This window comes from Mastigoproctus giganteus, chromosome 9 (assembly GCF_048544385.1).
Source record: "Mastigoproctus giganteus isolate SK-2022 chromosome 9, ASM4854438v1, whole genome shotgun sequence".
NCBI lineage: Eukaryota > Metazoa > Arthropoda > Arachnida > Uropygi > Thelyphonidae > Mastigoproctus > Mastigoproctus giganteus.
This window is the reverse complement of record NC_143583.1, coordinates 124608626-124621859: the sequence shown is the minus strand read 5'-3', so window position 1 is coordinate 124621859 and position 13234 is coordinate 124608626. Positions and strand designations below refer to the sequence as shown.

The 13234-nt window shown below is 38.7% G+C and overlaps 1 protein-coding gene across 2 annotated transcripts in view; it reads left to right on the top strand.

Moving 5' to 3' along the window:
- Positions 1 to 12795, top strand: part of LOC150080704 (circadian locomoter output cycles protein kaput-like) — a 320717-nt gene extending 307922 nt beyond the window's left edge. For both annotated transcript variants that reach the window (XM_090381907.1, XM_090381906.1), the window contains one exon: positions 12417 to 12795. The gene's annotated coding sequence lies outside the window, so the exon portion shown is untranslated. The remainder of the gene's footprint in view (positions 1 to 12416) is intronic.
- Positions 12796 to 13234: the final 439 nt, after the last annotated feature.

The following is a 13234-nucleotide window of genomic DNA, read 5'->3' as shown; positions in this document are numbered from 1 at the left end:
ATGATCAGTTAAAAATTATTTGATGAAAATACAAAAGAATGTTATTGGCAGAATTTCATCCCAAAACTTTAAAAATATTTTATTTCAGTTCTTTTATAAAAAGGCTGCATTAGAAAAAGAACTTTTAGGTAAAATGGTTTTAAATTTATAATTAGTTAAAGGCTCATGTTTTGTTGATATAAAGTCAGTACATTAGGTCCTGTTAATCACAAAACCCATATGTACTGCCTGTATGTAAGAGTAGAATTACTGTTTTGCATATGTATTGTATTAAAAAAATATTAAAGTTATAATCATAATAATGTGCTTTTAACATTTACCAGTAGGTATTCTAAAATGTCTTTGAATATAATCAAATTTTCAAAAAAAATTATTTGACATTTAACGATATGAGTAATTATCATTGATAAATAAAATAACAGGTAATGTAGAAGAGAAAAAAAAATAATAATAATGATAACACCTTTTGCTGTATTGCATTACTTTTCTTGATGGAAATCTGAATTCTACCTTGTCATGCATTATCATCAAACAAAACTTTTAGACCATTTCCTGAAGTTGCTCTAGAAATGGTAGCATAAAGTTGATAAAACTAACACCAAATTGGTAGCTATATGAAATATATTCAAAAAGTTTCTAGAATTTTACTATAAAAGTTTATTGAGTGAACAGTTGCATTTACTAACCTAATCATGTTCAAACTACTTTCCTTCTGCACCTGTACACACACACACTTGCTCCACCAGTCTTCCCAAACTTTGAAACATTCTTTAAAATCATCTTTTTGTAGCCCATATAAGGCCACTTCAGCATTTTGTTTGATATCATCACTCTAGTGAAACAATGACTCCAAAGCCCCATTTTCAGTTTAGGGAACAGCTAGAAGTCAGACATTGTCATGTTGCATCCTATGCAGATCCAACCATCCTTCCATTTTTGAGGTCATCTTCACCTCACATTCTCCCGCAATGTCAAGACCTCAACATAGTAATGCTTCCACCCAGTCATAAATTTGTGGTGCACTGCATGACTTTGGTGTTGGATTTTGTTGAATGAGACTTCTTGGTGGCTGTGAGGACATTTTTGTGTGCCATTTGGATGATTCCACCTTGGTCTTGCATCGTGTGCCTTTCTTAATGCTAATGCTAAAAATCCATTAGATCAAGACACAAAGAATTGGAAGAGATGGAATGGCTGTTGTCTGCTTGGATAGAGGATCAAACAAAGAACAAGTTTGCTTACGATAGAAGCAAAAGCATTAGCAATATTTTATTACATAAGAGTTGTAATAAAATACATAAGTATTTTATTACGATTATTTATTGTGTTTGGTAAGGTTTTGGTTACAAATGTGTGTTCAGTCTTGGGTGGTCGGCACCTAACCCTATTTTTCCCATAGGACCTGTTATTTCTATTGCACGAGGGTTTCTAGGAACACAACTATCATGCTATATGAGGACTGACTGTACTTTACACTTGTCAATGTTAAACTTCAATTGCCATTTCTCAGCCCATTTGCCCAACTTATCTAGATCTAGTTGGAGTAGCATACTGTCTTTACTGTCATTAACAACCCTGCCAACCTTTGTATCATCTGCAAACTTCGACACTAAGCCTGATATATCATTGATAAATATACAAAACAACAATGGGCCCAGCACCGAACCCTGGGGAACTCCACTAATAATATTTGTCCACAAAGAGCAGTGTCCATTGATTACCGCTCTCTGTCATCTCCCACTCAACCATCCCTTTATCCATTGTAACAACTTACCCTTAATGCAATATCTCTCTAATTTGTACAGCAGTCTTCCATGTGCAACAGTATCAAAAGCTTTTCTGAAATCCAAATATATGATATCAAAATTATTTTTGGCATTCAGTTCCTTTGTGACCACATCATAGTATCCAATAAAATTCGTCAGACAAGACCTCCCTTTAACAAACCCATCCTGTGTCTTAACTATTACTGCATTGGAGAATCACCCTCTTCTTCCCCCCCCCCCCAGTCTGTGATCTTTGCTTTGGAGCTCTAGTCTGGATCATGATTTCCATTTAAATACAATTTAATTAACAATGAAATTTAATAAGATTAATAATATTATAATAAGCTAACAAATTCTTATACAGTGCTTTGTATTATGCTATCTAATTATATATACATTACAAAGCATAAGGTATGATTTTACATTATACCTTACGCTATCAGTTCGATATATATATACATTATGCTATTTCTTATCAACTACAATGTGGCGGCTAATTCAAAAATATTGGCACGAACACCGGGAGTTATAACTTCCAAAAATCTATAGTTAAATTCAAAATAAGAAGCTAACGAATGCTACCAAACCTATTTAATATCTCTGTAAAACACAATGTAGTATGTTAATTAACGAAGAATATGGTAAAAAATAAAAATACTTATCCCTTTACAGCAGCCAAAAATCCACCGACTGTTCTCTTCCACGACCAGAGAGCCCTCCCAGGTGGCAGTGATCATTGGTCCAGTTGATATCGATGATTTGACTGTTGATGATCCTGCTCAGGTAGCTGACAAACTGAATTGAGTATTTTGCATCTACATTCACACATGAGGAATTCTGTAGGGAAGTGGAGGCCAGAAGCTTATCTAACTCTAACAGGGAATTAAATGATTTTGTAATAACTCAGAGCAAAGTGGAGGAGAAATTGTTGAAGTTAAACATAAAAAAGGCACCTGAGGTAGATGGAACCTGTCCAGTTATATTCAAGGAATCAAGCAAACCATGGGCCATAATTATGAGAGCATCCTTTGACTCAGGGGAGGTCCCCATGGACTGGAGGTGTGAAAATGTATTCCCAATTCACAAAGGACGAGGATCAAAGTGTGACACTAGTAATTACGGACCTGTTAGTTTAACTTCTGTTCTGGGGAAAATAATGGAGTCAGTGGTTAAGGAAACATTGCAGGATCATTTAGACAAGACTGCAGTTATAATTCAGGCACAGCATGGGTTTGTTTGTCTGACCAATTTGATTGGCTACTATGATGTGGTCACAAAGAAAATGGATGCAAAACATAATTTTGATATCATACATTTGGATTTCAGGAAAGCTTTTGACACTGTTGCACTTGGAAGACTGCTGTACAAATTAGAGCAGCATGGCATTAAGGGCAAGTTATTATTACCATATGATGCAAGGAAGCCTGAGACTTATGCTGCTCTAATCACTGGTGCCCACTGAGTGCACCAGTCACTACACTCAGTGGGCCCCAGGTGCCAAGTGATTTTGTGATCAAGTGCCAGTGAATTATCACTCTCTCTTGAATAAATAAAATCATTTTCTTTATTTAGCGTTACACTAAAAATCAGTTAATAATCTTCAATAATGAAATAACTTTACTTGATCAGGAGGAGAAGTAACCTTCTTTCTTTTTTTCCTTTTATTTGCATATTACTACTAACCCACTGCTGCTTGGTCACAAAGGTGGCACTGTGGTGGGGCCGGTAACCTGGAGAAGAAAAGGAAGACCTTTTCTTCTCCAGGGCAAAATGGAGCAAGCAGTTCCCAAAATCCAGAAAACCACTGGGTGCACAGAAGAAACCCTGACAAGACAACAAGAGGATTCTGGTTCTGTCGCAGCAAAACATCAAAAGACTGACGTAGACAGAATCCGAACTCCATCTTTCCTAATTATACATTCCACTCAAGAACAACCAATTGGAAAACTATCTCCATTCCTAGTGCAGAAATGCCTAGAAAGCACAATAGGTACTCCTAAAATCATTTAAGATCAGGAGACCTACTGGTTGAAGTTGCCACTGTTCGACAGGCCAAGCAACTACAAAAACTAAAAATTTTTGGTGGAACCTCTGTCACCATTTCATCGCACATTTCCTTGAACACATCAAGTAGTGTCATCACCTAATGGGACCTCATCAGTTTGTCAGATGAAGAACTGAAACAAGAATTGTGAGATGAGGGTGTGATCAATGTAAGGTGGATTCTAACAAAGAAGGATGATGTACTAGTTCCTACTCAGAACATAATCCTGACATTTGACAATCCCAAACCGCCAACAATGATAAAAGCAGGTTAACTTAACTGCTGTGTTAAACCCTACATCCCAAATCCAATACGCTGCTATAAGTGCCAGAAGTTTGAACGCTCACAGACAGTCTGTCTGTGAGTACCCAAAGAGGAGCAGCTGCCTTTGCCAAATGTGGCTCCACTGCACACACTAGTACAGACTGCCAGGCAACCCAAAGGTTGCAGGTTCGATTCCCGCCTTGGGCTTGGATCAATGTACTGCAAAAACCTTGGAAAGTGCATTATGGCCGCAAAAGCCTATGTGCCAACAACTACCAAAAAAAAAAAAAAAAAAAGTACAGACTGCACAGCTGCAACACCAAACTGTCCTAACTGTAAAGAAGCTCATCTGGTGTATTCGAAGGAGTGTCCTCTTTGGAAACATGAAAAGAAGACACAGCGGTACAAGACTGAACATAATGTAACCTACCAAGAGGCTAAAAAATCTTTACCAGTTCCTAATACTAACAAGCCAACTTTTGCCCAAATAACCAAAAAACACACATCAACTGCTACCGAAACAGAAGTAACTATACCACCAAGCAAATCACTAGCCGAATGGGCAAGGTCAATATTGTCCCCAGTATCAATACACCAAACAAACAAAGCTATAAATACACCAATCACAGTACAGCTAGATGCTATTCAACAGCAGAATACTACGGTATCTACCACTCCTGACTCAAACCAAACATACTACATGGATTCAGAAGATAATCCAAACCAAGATGAACAGGTTTTAGAACTGCTCACTGATGAGGAGATGGATACAGGGAAACCTCATTTCCCAAAGAAGGGGAAAGGTAAACTTGAGCACTACAAACGTTCTGTAACAAATTGAGGCCTCTAGTAAACCCAAATAATGATTTACAATAGAACTGTAGAGGCTGTGATAGTAAATTGGCTGACATCCGAGATTTCCTTTCAAAATATGATCCTATTGCTTTCTGTCTACAGGAAACCAATCTAACACCAAATATAATTGTTTCCCTTTGGAAATACATAGTACATCGGTAAGATAGTAGTAGTAGTAGTGGTATGTGATGCAAGAAAGCAAGTGTATGAGCTTATGCAGCATCAGCCAACAAAAAAAAAAAAAAAAAATCACACCATTCCCTCCAAATGCCTGTCCAGTTCCTCCTTAAATCCATTCAACCCATCAACTTCCACAACGACAGATGGAAGTTTGTTCCAGCAATCAACCACCCGCTGGTTAAAGGCAAAATTCCGCACATCTATTCTACATCTGTCTTTTCTTAATTTGAATTTATGCCCCCTTAAGTTCGTAATCTGAAAAAGTGGAAGGATCTAGTAGTAGTAGTAGTAGTAGTGGCACTTGATGCAAGAAAGCAAGTGTAGGAGCTTATGCAGCATCAGCCAAAAAAAAAAAAAAAAAAAATCACACCATACCCTCCAATTGCCTGTCCAGTTCCTCCTTAAATTTATTTAACCTATCAACTTCCACAACGACAGATGGAAGTTTGTTCCAGCAATTAACCACCCGCTGGCTAAAGGCAAATTTCCGCACATCTATTCTACATCTATCCTTTCTTAATTTGAACTTATGTCCCCGTAGGTTCGTATTCTGAACAAGTGGGAGGATCCCATCAGAATTCAGCGTGCTCAACCCATTCAAGGCCTTATAGACCTCAATCAGATCACCGCGCAGGTGCCTAGTCTCCAGCCACTGCAATTTGCAGAACTTAAGCCTCTCTTGGTAAGAGGATCCCTTCATTCCCCTCACCAATCGTGTTGCTCTTCTCTGTACACGCTCAAGCAAATCTACATCCTTCCTAAAATGAGGCCTCCAGACCTGTACGCAGTACTCAAGGCGTGGCCTGACCATTGCCTTATACAGAGGGACAATCACCTCCTTTTCCCTGCTAGCAAAATTCCTATATATCATTGACAAAACCCCATGACCTGCCCTAGCAGCCTGTCTACATTGCTCAGAAAACTTCATATCTGACTGCACAATTACTCCGAGGTCTTTTTCATTTTCTACCACCTTAAGTGTAGTACCACACAGTTGGTACGTTTCTCTGGGGTTACTTCTACCCATATGCAGTACTTTGCATTTGTCAAGGTTAAACTTCAGTTGCCACTTCTTAGCCCATCTGCCCAAATTATCTAGATCCTGTTGCAGTAGCACACTGCCATTACTGTCATTAACAACCCTGCCAACCATCGTGTCATCTGCAAACTTCGACATTAAGCCTGATATACCTTCATCAATATCATTGATAAATATACAAAACAACAGTGGACCCAACACCGAACCCTGTGGGACTCCACTAATAACATTAGTCCACGAAGAGCAGCACCCATTGATTACCACCCTCTGTCTTCTCCCACTTAACCATCCTTTTATCCATTGTAGCAACTTACCCTTAATACCATTCTGCTCCAATTTGTACAGTAGTCTTCCATGCGCAACAGTGTCAAATCAGAATTCATCAGAATTCAGCGTGCTCAACCCATTCAAAGCCTAATACACCTCAATCAGATCACCGCGCAGGTGCCTAGTCTCCAGCCATTGCAATTTGCCGAACTTAAGTTTTCTTGGTAAGAGGATCCCTTCATTCCCCTCACCAATCTTGTTGCCATTCTCTGTACACGCTCAAGCAAATATACATCCTTCCTAAAATGAGGCCTCCAGACCTGTACTCAGTACTCAAGGCGTGCCTGACCATTGCCTTATACAGAGGGACGATCACCTCCTTCTCCCTGCTAGCAAAATTACTATATATCATTGACAAAACCCCATGACCTGCCCTGGCAGCCTGTCTGCATTGCTCAGAAAACTTCATATCTGACTGCACAATTACTCCTAGGTCTTTTTCATTTTCTACCACCTTAAGTGTATTACCACACAGTTGGTACGTTTCTCTGGGATTACTTCTACCCATATGCACTACTTTGCATTTGTCAAGGTTAAACTTCAGTTGCCACTTCTTAGCCCATCTGTCCAAATTATCTAGATCCTGTTGCAGTAGCACACTGCCATTACTGTCATTAACAACCCTGCCAACTGCCCTGCCATTTTGAAGATCGTGTTGCACACAATCTTCAAAATCTTGCACATACTTGCCACCTAACCAAAATATAAGCTATGCCGACTTAGAAGAACTAGTGATACAGCTTCCCAAACCATACTGTATCCTCGGAGAACTTAACAGTCACCATCCGCTATGGACAAACCATAACCTGGATAAATCATTGAAAAATTACTTGATCAACACCTCTATCAGATCCCCTCGCCGGTGCCTAGTTTCCAGACACTGTAATTTGCAAAACTTAAGCCTTTCTTAATCACCTCCTTATCCCTGCTAGAAAAATTCCTGTATATCATTGACAAGACACCATGAGCTACTCTTGCAGCCCATCTGCACTGCTCAGAGAACTTCATATCTGCCTGCACAATTACCCCCCAGGTCTTTTTCATTCTCTACCACTGTGGGTAATTGTGCAGGCAGATATGAAATTCTCTGAGCAGTGCAGATGGGCTGCAAGAGTAGCTCATGGTGTCTTGTCAATGATATACAGGAATTTTTCTAGCAGGGATAAGGAGGCGATTATTCACTTGTATAAGGCAATGGTCAGGCAACACCTTGAGTACTGTTTACAGGTCTGGAGGCCTCATTTTAAGAAGGATGTAGAGCTACTGGAACGAATCAGAGAAGGGCAACAAGATTAATGAATGGAACAAAGGGTTGCTCTTATGAAGAAAGGCTTAAGTTTTACAAATTACAGTGTCTGGAGACTAGGCACCGGCGAGGTTATCTGATAGAGGTGTATAAAGCCTTGAATGGTTTGAGCATGCTCAATGCCAATGGGATTCTTCCTCTTACTCAGAATAATCACCTGAGAGGGCATAAATTCAGATTGAGGAAAGATAGATGTGCAGAAATTTGCCTTTAGCCAGCGGGTAGTTGGTTGGTGGAAGACTTCCATCCCTTGTTGTGGAAGTTGATAGCCTAAATAAATTTAAGGCTCAGCTGGACAGGTATTTCGAATTAATGGAGGGGTGAAATGGAAGTGTTTTTTTTGTTTTTTTATTGACTGATGCTGCATAAGCTCACTTTCTTGCATCATATGCCTCTACTAATGCTAACACAATCTGATAACTCTCAATAAAGGAGCGCATACTTATATGCATCTTCCCACAGGGTCTACCTCAGCTATTGATGTCTTTTTATGCTGAGGAACCATATACCCTCTATTTGGATGGACTATTCACAGTAATCCACTGGGCTGTGATCAGCCACATTGAAAGAAGTGTTCCCCACCTTTCCTACCAAATTGCCAAATGGAACGTGTACAAGCAGCTAGCTACACTAGAAGAAAAACAAGTCCAACAAACACCTATAAACCTAGCAGTAGAATATATATCCAACCAAATACTGCAGGCAGCTGGCAAAACAATCCACAAAAATATCTGCTTGCTCTAAAGTGTGGTGGAATGATGAATGTAGTGCTGCTAAAAAAGAGAAGAATAGAGCATGGAACATCTTCAGAAAGCTCCCAACAATAGAAAACCTCATCTGCTTTGAACAGGCAAAGGCAAAACAAAAACATGGAGGCGTTTCGCTTCCACAATTACAAAAACGACAAAAACCCAAAAAATATGGTTCAAAAAACTGTGTACACAATGTATTTTGTAAAACAAACTTTGTAAGTGCAAAACACCCAAGTATAAACTGTCCTATGCTCACTGTCAATGCCTCTGATATTACAAAACCAGAAGAGATTGCAAACACTCTAGGTAGATCGTTCATGGATATCTCAGCTGTGACATCATACTCGCCACATTTCCAGGCACACAAATTGTATGCAGCATCCAGTACTGCGTACAATCTCCCCTTCACAATGTCAGAGTTGCACCATGCTCTAGCCTCCACTAAACTTAGTGCTGCAGGGCCAGATCGAATACATTACATCATGATAGCAAAACTTACTGAACCGGCCCTCAAGACTCTACTGTTCTACAACAGAATATTCAAAGAAAACACTTTCCCCAAAAAACCAGGAAAAGATCCTACAAATCCGCAACATTATCAGCCTATTGCGCTCACCAGCTGTATGTGCAAGGTCATGGGAAAAAATGGTCAGCGCCCAGCTATCCTGCTTTCTAGCTCGAAATGACCTTATTAATCCAGTGCAGTGTGGCTTCCATGAATGTACACTGCATGGAAAGAACACCTTTCAATGGTCCTCTTTGACATTGAAAAAGCCTTTAACACTGCTGGGAGATATGGTATAATGTGAAATCTATATGATCTGGGATTACATGGATACCTACCACAGTTTATCAGAAATTTCCTACACCACCGCTCATTCTAAGTCAGAGTTCACGACCAATTATCCTTAAAAATTTATACAGGAAGAAGGAGTACCACTCTCTTTAATATAATAATGAATTCAATAACACATGACTTACCACAAACAATATCTACCACCCTGTATGCTGATGACTTTAGTATCGCCTGCCATTCGTCTAACATGTGAATGATAGAAAGACAGTTGCAATGTGCCATCAGTAAAATAGCTAAATGGTTCCAAAAAATTGGCTTTCGTCTCTCACAACAAAAAACGATTGGGATATACTTCTGTAGGAAGCATAATCTACATCCACATGCAGAACTTCAACTAGCAAATCAAGTCATACCAGTTGTTCCCAGTGTCTGCTTTGAGATTTGACCAAAAACTCACCTTCCTTGAACATATAAAATCACTCCAGATTTCCTGTCTTAAAAAGGAAACATCTTAACACTGCTATCTGGCACAACATGGGGAGCTGACCGTTACACACTAATACATCTGTACCATGCATTAATGCCGTCATATCTGGACTATGGTTCTGTAGTCTATAGCTCTACTAGACTAAGCGCCTTAAATTGGCTTGAACCTGTACACCACAGTGCTCTTCGCCTTGCACTCGGGACATACCACACTGGTTCAGAGCCTATATGCCGAAGCGCGTGAAATACCTTTGCAGCTACGCAGACAAATGCTTTTATTAAATTATGCAGCAAAACTCAAAGGTCATCCAAATCATTCCACTTGGAATAGACTTTTCTCTCCTAAATGGGAAAAACTTTATAGAGCTTACCTACCCATCTATAAACCCATCAACTGGTATACATCTTTGCACACTACAGACTGACTGACAAATTGACCTTAGCAAGATTCAGCCTACTGCCTCTCATGCAATCCCACCTTGGATGCATCATATACCACTGTTTAACCTTTTATTCACAGCCTGGGAGAAAACCCACCATGTCCCAACAGAACATACTACAAATACATGCCACACTGAGAACCCAGCACAGCCAGTCTATGCAGATGGGTCTAAAACTGACAATCGCATTGGTGCAGCAGCATTATTTCCCAACAGTGCCGTATCCAAGAAGCTCTCCATCAAATGTAGCAGCTATACTGCAGAATAATTCTGTGCTATCTCCATAGCCTTAAATTGCATACTCTCAACAGCCATATTGCACAGTGTTATATACACCAACTCCATTAGTGCCATCCAAGCTATACAGCAGAATAAAAATCATGATAACTCATACTGGAATACTCTAAGTTAAAACAGAAGAAGCAACAATTTTTTTTGGATCCCTGGTCACTCTGGAAACGAACAGGCCAACCTAGCTGCTAAAACTGCTACTTATCCTATAGACCAATCATTTACTACACCTGCATCTGACTACAAGTACATTATAAGGAAGCGATATCTTGAACAATGGCAACACATCTGGCAGAGTCAAGGAACCAATAATACTTCGTACAGAAAAAGATCTAAAACCTTGGAGATCTAGCATATGGGAGAACCGACACGAAGAAGTCGTATTAGCCCAATTACAGATAGGCCATACACACCTGACACATCTCTATCTGCTTGCGGCCACTGATCTGCCACAGTGCACAAAGTGCAACACTCAGCTCACTCTCCAACATCTACTTATTGATTGCCCCGAATACAATACTGAGCGAAAAGCTATATTTACCCCATTTTCCACGATGAACACTTCTTTCAGCATCTCTGACCTAGCAGATACGCCACATGTGACCAAAATTTTAGTTTCCTCAAACAGATATAACTATGAATTTAACATCACCATAGTTAGGCGCGTTATGGCCTTGCTGTCCTTGCTCCGTAAAGCCTATAAACAAACAAACACATACTCAGTACTGTCAGCACTAAACCTCTCCAGAAGATCTTAGGCACCCACCAAGAACAGATTTTTCTGTACCCCTGTCTGTTAATGATGGTCAGAACACTTCCCTTTGACATTCTCACTGGATCCATTACTTTCTTGTCTTGTTATGCACTTGTTCATATCAAATGAGATGGTCAGTGAGTTCATCATTTTCACTGTTTGACAGATGTTGATCATCTGGCTCTTAGTTTGTTCTTAATGTTGAAATCACCTTCCCGAAACCATTGAAGCCACTTCTGGGCATTAATTTGATCAGTTTTCTGGTCCCCATAGACTGACAGAAGTTTTCATTGGATAGATGTGGCCAACAGATCACCCAATTTGAACAGGAACTCGTGGCAGAGAAGGAAAATGCATGGGATGCATATAAATTATCAGGTGACACAGAAGCCTATGGTAGGTGTAAGCTAGTCTGTAATCAAATCTAAGGAAAGTGAAGGCAGATTACGAGAAATCTTTTGCAAAGGCTTCTTTATTTATATAAATTCTATAGTGAAGGGGATGAATCAGATTGGTTCACTTCATAATGACTATTAACGATCCCTTCGATCATCGATAGTGGAGCCATCTTCAAGAAAGGACTCTGTATTATTATAATAATACAGGGTCCTTTATTGAAGCTACTGGTTAGACTGTTGAAATTTAACTTCATAATAGGTATGCTTAAGGCATTTTTTTTAATTAAGAATATTTTCCAAAATATGTATTGAAATAAAAATTCATTTATGCAATTTTTAATGGGATGGACAAAGTGACAACCGTATATGGCTGTCACTTTATCCATCCCATTTCACTCTGGTAGTGTTTGAGTGCAGAGATTGTCCAGAGAGTTCTTCCTATCAGTGTATTGTCTCAACCATGAAGTTTTGCAGAGATGATCTGCATAAAAGAAGAATAAAGAAGTGAAATAAAAATATTAAGTATTGCAATGTCATATGTCAAGTGCAGATTTGATTAACAGACGGTTTTCCTTTCAATTTCTTTCTTCGATTAATTTATATCGTAGTGCCAAAATACATCAGAATAGATCACTTTAGGTGTCATTTATTTTATGTTTACTGGAAAAATTTTATAAAAAAATATCAATTACTAAAACTTTTTTTCTTTTTATTTCAGGTTAGAATTATTGTTTTGTCTGAAAGTTCTAGAATGCAGTGTAAAGACTTTTAGTGATAGCTATCAGCTCATTCCAGGTAATTATACTACACAACTAAAGAACCTCAGGATTCAAGGGAATAAATAAAAAGGGGGGGGGGGGAACTCTTCTGTCCACAGTGAATATTTCTGATTCATCATCAAACTGATGCCATCCCATTTTGTTGAAAGAAAAGCATTCTGAAAACAGTAAATCATAATGCTTCAGGGACCACATTCACAGTATTACTTATGTGACCTACATCAATTTCATATATTTCAAATAGTCAGCAGACAGTAGTTTTGAGCAGAATCTAGTCTTTTTGCCACATCAATCAATTAAGCTTTTTTGACAGTTTCTGTACCATAAAAGAAATGTATAAATGTTTATAAATAATATACAAGCGCCATGACAAAAATATTGAACAACTGTAGTCATCCATTATACATAGTTTTCAGCAGAAGTGAATTGATTTTCCATTCTCTTCTTTTTCATTGGCTGGCTTGGAAGTTGATAAACTCAGTGACCTGCTCTGATACATTTATCACATACCATATTTCGATAATAATGTTTATGGTAAAGTTTTGCTGTGGTGCTTGAAATATCAAGATGAAATTTTGATTTCAAGGAAAATCGAAGTTGTTACATTAGTGTATGTTTGTATTCATTCATCGTTTAACGCATGAACAGTCTTAGAAAATATTGTTAAACATTATTCTAAATAATGATATATTGTAGCTTTTCAATAGCCCTCAGTTTACCCATTTATTACTGAAATCATCTTAGTTGATTTTAAATC